The sequence below is a fragment of the Mus pahari genome, chromosome 5 (assembly GCF_900095145.1).
Source record: "Mus pahari chromosome 5, PAHARI_EIJ_v1.1, whole genome shotgun sequence".
In the NCBI taxonomy this organism is placed as follows: domain Eukaryota; kingdom Metazoa; phylum Chordata; class Mammalia; order Rodentia; family Muridae; genus Mus; species Mus pahari.
Genome location: NC_034594.1, coordinates 106,552,698 through 106,560,557, shown reverse-complemented (window position 1 = coordinate 106,560,557; position 7,860 = coordinate 106,552,698).

Genomic DNA, 7,860 nt, shown 5'->3' with positions numbered 1-7,860 from the left:
AATACCGAAGTGCCAGTCCTTACGATAGAAGGCTCTCTGAATTGCTTTAGACTCTGAATGACGCCAACCTTGTGCTATTGTGCTGTGTTCTCGGTTGGCAAGGGACAATCTAAGGGCACTAGAAAGTCCCTAAATATTTCTCCACACGCAGTAAATTGTTTCTCCCAAGCTCAAAACCTGAAAAGTCTTTTGATAACTTCTTGAGGTCCATAAAGGAGAGAGTGAATAAGGAGATGGAATGGGTTGGAGACTGACTCCAGCTAAGCACTGGTAGAGAGCTGTCCTGTGCCATGTTCACTCTGCTTGGGTTCCACCAACCTTCACTGGATTCTGGAATCCAACAGGCCTGGGAAATCCTTACTTTGTAGGGTTAAGTGGATTCCCTCAAGATGTGGTGGCTTTGTGGATTTTCATAAATTGTGAAAAAAGCACGTCACATTCCAAGGACTTACATCCACGTGCTCCTAAATCTGTAAGAAGCGTCTTGGTCCCAGGGTTTTCTCCCGGTGATTTTTGTAGTCAAAAGAGCAGGAGGTTGGGCATGAGATTTGGCTGCGTTTGAGGGGCCTGGAAGGCTATGTCCAGACCCCCTTTTCTGATGTAGAAAGTGAGTTTACTTCTGTCACACAGCTGGCAAGAAAGCCACAGACCTGGAATTCAGACACTGGCCTATAGGGAAAGAGTACAGGACAAGAGGACTTCCCCAATTCCAGCTATTCCGGGCAGGCATCCCCCCCTACTCTGCAGGACCTCATCTCTTTAGGACTTGGCAGAGGATCAAAGAGGACTACATCCTCAATTATCAAATTAAAAACAAAAGCAAAAACAAAAACTACTATCTGCCCATTTTCCTACTTCTGTTCACCCTTTGAATCCTTCCAGGGGGAATAACTGGTATCTCCTTGTCTTGGAGCTCTCTGTAGCCAGAGACCATCCACCAGGAATCAGCTTTCTCTAAGTCTGGACGGTCCATGGAAACTGTATCGCTAGTTTGGCGTCCTGTCTTCTGCCAGCCTGCCTCTCCATTCTGAGTAGTCCGTGAAAATAGAAAAGGCTCAACCTGTCTGCTCTCAGTGTTCCCTGGCTGTCAGTTCCTGGGGTCTGTCCAGGCAGAGTAGGACAATGAAAGCACGTGTCAGAGGAGCAGGTTCAGGGATGGGAGACCCAAGTTCTAGTCCTGACTGACATGAGAACAGGAGGGAGCCCCTAGCCCATATGAGAGGAGGATAGTTTGGGGCTGCTTTCTAAAGATAGGGCTTTTAAAGCTTGCTAGAAGACCCATGTCCGTCAGCTAGCTGTATCAACATTTCCTCATAAGATGAAGACTTTTTCAGAGGAGCCTAAGGTTCCCTTTAAGACTCAATCTAGACATTTATCACTATTCCTAAACACCCCCAGTACCCAGTGCACTGCTGAACAGATAAAGGTGCACAGTGGATTCATACAGACCAGATGAATGGATGGACAGGGAGGCAAACAAACAGACCTGGAGGCAGAGTAGTGAGCCATCAGAATCACCGAGAGAATTGAGAGATGGCTCAGCAGGTAAGAGCACTGACGGATCTTCCAGAGGACCAGGGTTTGATCTCTGGCATCCACAAGATGACCCACAAACAGCCATAACTCCAGTACCAGGGGATCTGGCCCCCTCTTCTGACCTCCAACGACATCAAGCATGTATGTTCTGCACAGACATGCATACTGGCATAATGCCATACATATAAAGAAAATTAACAATTGTTTACGGAACTACTGATCAGAACAACCAAGTGCTGGAACTAACTTTCATTCTGTGTAGGGAGGACCTGGGATGTGGCTCGGTGACTTAAAGATTGGGCTTAGCTCTTTGGAGGATTTGTTAGGACATTTAAGCTGAGCTGAGTCACCCTCATTCAGTTTGTCTGCCTCCCGCTCTAGTCGTAGGGGGAAGCACTTCTAACCATTGCACCCAATCACCGACTACTTAGCCCAGTGATTCTCAACCTTCCTAATCCCGTGACCCTTTAATGCAATTCCTCGCATTGTCGTGACCTCCCAATCATAAAATTATCTTGGTTGCTACTTCACAACTGCAATTTTGCTACTGTTATGAATCGTAATGTAAATATCTGATATGGGGGGCTTTCTGATAGTTGACTTCTGTGAAAAGGTCCTGCAGTTCTAAAGAGGTCATGACCCACAGGTTGAGAAGCAAGGATTTAAAGACTCTTGTGGAGCCTTCTGTGCAGTCACCGGGAATAACTATCCATTCCTGACCTCCTGCACTCCACAGTCTGAATGTGCTGTGACAACTGTTATGTGCAGTGGGGGAAATGGGGTAGGGGTGGGTAAGGCAGGCTCCTCTAAGGGGGGTGACTATTAATTAGTTCCCCGTTCTCTGGAAGTTTTCTGCCTAACAAGAGAAATAAGATAAATAAAGAAGATAAAAACAAAATAAACTTCCTCTATAAGCTATGACAGAAAGTGGGAGACGCCCTCAAAGTGGTGTGAAGTACAGGTATATGGCAGAAAAGTTGGATCTTATCTGGTTCAGGAGTTCAGGGGTCAGGGGGTGCTCAGAGGAAGCCACTTGGGTCTTGAAGGGGTGGGTGAGACAGAGGTTAGTCTCAGGCATGGCATGGAGAGGCAGAGAGAAGGACCAGAGAGAGCTAATGCATTTGCTTTCTGTGTATCTGAGAGCCATAAGGAGTCTCTAGGATGCAAAAGTATCTACTCCCCAGGACTATTGGGGCAGATTTCATTTTTTTTCCTCTGGGAGAAGAGCAGATGCAGGACCCAGCTCACCACCTACCTCCAGCCAGAGACCTAGGTCATTAAATTGCCTTTTCCTTAGAACTCAGGTGAGTAATGGCCCTCAGTCAGCTTTTAGCCCCAATCTGTGGTGGACAGTAAGGCTTGGATGTGTGGACTTTACCCTCTTAGGGGCTGGTGGAATTGTGTGAACAGGAACCAGCCTGTTAGAACTAGTTCTCCAAACCAAGGAGGTATGACTCCAAGGAGCTGGCTTAAACCCTGTAGTCTAGGAAATTGAGACGTCTGGCTCAAAGCTGCTCTCTTCTGGCCTAATTGAGTATAGCAAGGCTTGTGTCACGACTGAAACTGACTTCAATGTCTACCATTTGTTGAGCTGACCTGAGTTCTAAGCATCCTAGATATAGTGTCACCAGCTAAAAAGTAGCATAGCTGGAGGTAAATAAGCATGACCATCTCAGCGTCATGGATCAGATCATATATCACCTGTGGGGCCCAAATGTATTCTGGAAATACAAGATGGAGCTAGTAAGGTATAATCTAAAATTCTAGCAAGTCCTACAAGGAATGTGACAGCCTTTGCTGGCCTTAGCTGGCCTGACTGGATGAACTCACTCCTCACTAGGGACTACCATATGATTATTCCCACTGTGCAAATGAGTAAGCTAAGCCACAGAGAGAAAAAGCTCCTGTCCCTATAGGGTCACATAGACTGCACCAAAAATGGTGGACTTATGGCTGGGTAAGGATTCTGGTTTGCCCAGGCTCTTGATAATCTGTACTCATGTATGAAGCATGTCACATGTCTCCTTCATGAGTTTTCTTTGGGACCAAATGAGATAGGAAGTTACCAGATGGATGGTGTCATCTTATCTTGGGTTTTGGCTAGCCTTCCGCCTTCCAGCCAGTCCTGGCAGAGATCCACGTATGTTTCGGGGAGGCTGTACAACAAGGACTTAACAGACACTTGAGCTGTTTGATCTGACCCAGGCCAGAGTGAAGATAAGCTCAGAGTTAGTGAGTGACTGTTGAAACTGCCTGGGGCTTGAGAGCTATGCTGGGGAAGGAGAAGCTGGGGAACACAGAAGAAGCTAGGGCACAGGAGGAGCTGAGGGCACAGGAGGAGCTGAGGGACACAGAAGGTGCTGGGGAGCGCAGGAGGAGCTAGGGTACACAGGAGAAGCTGCAGGACACAGGGGAAGCTGGGGGGCACAGGAGGAGCTGGGGGACCCAAGAGAAGCTGGGAACACAGGAGGAGCTGGGGACACAGGAGAAGGCTGTGGAGAGAGGAAATGAAGATGCTCCTAACTATCCCACATTGTAAACTTTAAGCTCAATGGTGGGTATCTATATTTATTTTTATTTTCTATTTTATCCTAAATTCTAGTGGTTCCAGTCAGTGCTTTGCAAAGGGCTCCTCACCTTCTTGTTAGTGGTAGAACACAGAGATCTTCCTCCTTTCCTGCCCTTTGACCCACATCCGCTTTCTGACCTCTGAGGTTCTGTAACTCTCCTTCTGTGGTATTACAAAAAACGGGGTGCCTGCACTTTAGGCAGGTGTTAAAAGTTACAGGATTCCTCTATTGCGCCCCCACCCCCAGATTCCAAGGGCTTTCTATGGGCTCCCTGTGTGGTTCCACCGCAGTAAGTCACCCGGGACTGTTGACGCCTGAGCCGGTGTCATTAAAAATAACTCCTGTCTCTGTAGCTGTCAACACTCCAGTGCATAGAACCTTAATGCCTCTTCACTGAGCCCTGGGTTAGGTGTTGGGAGCATGGGTAGGTGATGCAAATGAGGCAGGAAGCACAACAGCCTGAGTGGGAGTCAGAGACAGGGCTGCACGATGTGACTGAGCCTCCTTACGCCTAATTGCCCTAGTGAAACCCTGAACTTGGAAGTGGCTTTATAGAGAGTTCTAGGCTCCCCAGCAGGTGGGGCTTATCCCAAGGGACACTGTGGCTCAGGGTCCAGTAGCTACACTTCATATAAATGAGAGAATATGCTCTTCTTGTCAGTTCTGCCTCCATTCAGGGGAGACCCAGGAGTGACTAGGAAATATATAGAAGGGATATATGCCCAAATTTGAGGGGTAATCTCTTGTACCCCCTCTCTGCCTGTGCCCAGTTGGCTCCTGCTGCCAACACAAGTCCTTGGGCTCCCAAGCTGATCCTGGAATGTTAACCCCAAGCAAAGCACATTCTTTAGCCGGGTCAGCAGCTCCTGGCCCTGGGTAAAGGAAGGTGGGAGCCAACATTCCTCCCTCATGGCCCTGAATAACACCGGTACAGTCTGGTATTCAGGGGTGGCTATTGCAAGCTGGATTAAGGAGCCGCCATCACCAGAGATCATAAACCACTGACCTAGAAGTCCTACGAGAGCCTATGCTGTGGGAGCACGTCCATAAGCAAGGGGATTTGAAGTTCTGCTTAGTTTCTGACCTGGTTCTGTGTCTGTCTTCTGTAGGGAAGAACTGAAGAAAGAAAACAGGCAGGGTACGGCTTCCTCTCACAGCCAGTGCTGTCTCTGGGCTTCTGAATTTCTGACTTTAACTGCACTGTGCTATACCTTTAGTTCCCACCTGACAGGCTCCCTGGGATGTCCTGGGTCACATGGGTTAGTGATGCCATCACAGTCTGAGGAGACCTCAGAAAACTGTGGCGAAAGGACTAGAAAGGGAGTGGGGCTAGAAAGGGGTGCTCAGGGTGGATGGGACAGGCAGATGGGGAGGGGCTAAGGAGAGAGGGAGTCTGGAATACTGAGTGGGAAGGGGCAGGCTGGAAGGATAGCCTGTATGGGGAGCTGAGGCTGGGGATTTTATGAGGGCTGGGAGGCTGAAGGGAAGGTTGAGTTCCTGAGCCTGCAGTCAGATTTATAGCCAAGATCTCCAGAAGTTCAGCAAAAGCCTGGGCAGAGAGGGTACTAAATGTTTCGTGTGGTGATGCGGGTCCGAAGGCAGCCAGTCACTGTGTGAGGGAGAGGGGCTGCCTAGGGTAGAGCCTGCTTCACTAAGGCTCTAGAAGCTCATGTCCCAGGTCCAACAGAAACAACGTAGAAAGGAAGGCCCCAGTCATTCCCCTTCTTCAAGTCGGGGGGTGTGGAGCAGGGGATTCTGGGAACATAAATTATATATCATTGTTTTCTTACATATGATAGCTTTTGAGACAGAGAAAAGGACCAAATGCTTATTTCCTGTTGAACGGTAGGTACAATGATTCTGAGTCTTTATCTTGTCCAAGTGAGAGAGCAGGGTGGACCACTCCAAAACAGTGACCCCGTATTCTAAGGCTAACCAGAAGAAGAGCTTCAGGAGCCCAGGGAGTCCCAACAAACCCCAAGGCCACTAGCTACCAGCCCGGAGTCCAACCCAGCTGTTCCTCATGGCATAGGCAAACAAGAAGGCAAATTTTAACTCCCCACAGCCCTCAGGCCCTGCATGCACCAAATGTCCAGACACTTCTCTGTCTCCATCCATCCTCCCGAAGACCCTCTGAGTCATCTGTGAGTTATTTCCTCTTGGGAGGATGGGGGTAACTCCCAAGATTCACACACACACACACACACACACACACACACACACACACACACACAAGCTGTCTATGCAAGAGAAGAGGTCTAGTCAAATTGGGGGGTTGGGTGGGGCTTAGGCACTGGGTCTTCGTGGATCCTCCCTAGGGAAAGCCATCTGAAAGAACAATCTGTTGTTCACTTATCAGTACTCTGCTGCAGCCTGTGCTGGCACCGCGCTGGGTACCAGCCAGGTACCAGGCAGAGAGGGCAAATGAGGAAGGCCAGGTAGTCCCTTTGTGGTGGAGCTCAGCATCTTTCTCAGGAGTCAGAGTACAGAGTACCTTTAGGCCTGTCTCCTCACTGGTAAAACAGAAGGATCTCAGCCCAAGTGTGGTTCTAAAAGTTCCCCTGGCCCCAGTGGCAAACTGTGGTATGGAATCGTTAGGGAGAGGGTGCAGAGGGTGTAGGGCAGGGCAACAGGTGACCCTGCCTTGGCAAGAAGCACAGAACATTGTAGCTGTCCATCCTTCAAATGATAAAGATTCTGGGCTCAGAGACATGACCAAATGGTTGAATTGAAAGGATTCTGAGCTAGGTGTGGTGGCCGGCCTAGCCCTTTAATCCCAACTCTCAGAAGGTGAGTTCAAAACTAGCCTGGTCTATATAGCAAGTTCCAGGCCAATGGCAGGCAGAGCGGGAGGTGGCAGGGTAGGGCTACACAGTAAGACCATGTCTTAAACAAAAACAACAAAAAAATAGGCGGGTGGGGGTGGGGGTGGGGAGGGAATTCTAAGTCTGGCCACAACTGACAATTGAGAGCAAGTATACACGAGTGTGAAATCAAAGCTATGGGCATGACAGATGTCTATAAGGAGGCGTGTGTTTGTAAAGATGTGCGTGCATGTGGGTGGCCATTGGCATGAAAAGTGTGCACAGGGAGGCATGTCTGAATGAGAGGGTGGATGGTGAGTACGTGTGTAAGTGGAGCGGAGTGCAAGTGTGAGCCAGAAAGGAGAGTAGGGTACAGGCAGTGTACCTGAGGGTGGGTGGGGGCCCCAGGTTCTGAGGCAGTGCCAGAAGCTGGCTTAAGGCAGTCAAGGCACACAGACTGCATGTCTGCAATGTTCACCCTCAGGAGTCTGCAGGAGCTGGACTATAAGCATTTTGTTCCATAGAGCACACGAGGGCCCTGGGGCTTCTGAAAGACAGGCATACAGCTGCCCATGGAGCCCAAGTAACTCTAGCATCTGAGAAACAAGTCATTGAGACAAAGAGGATCATAGCACAAGGAGAGCACAACTGTCCTTGGCAGCAGTGTAGGGCACTCAGGGAATCTGGCTCTGGCCGCCCGCTGGCTCTCCCCCCTTCCCTGGGGACCGTGCCTCCATCCACTGGCACTGCGATGGGGAAGGAACAAGGCCGGAGCCCCACCACCAGAATACCCTCCAAGCTTTCCATTCTAAGCCTCAGCTCCCCTCAGGGTCAGCTCAGACCCTGCCTTGCCTTGGCCCTTTCCAGTCAGTGCAGAAAATGTGTGCTTCTGGGCTCTTGCGCTCTTCTCAGGAGGCCTGGCTCTAACCGTGGGCTTGATGCAGGAGTTC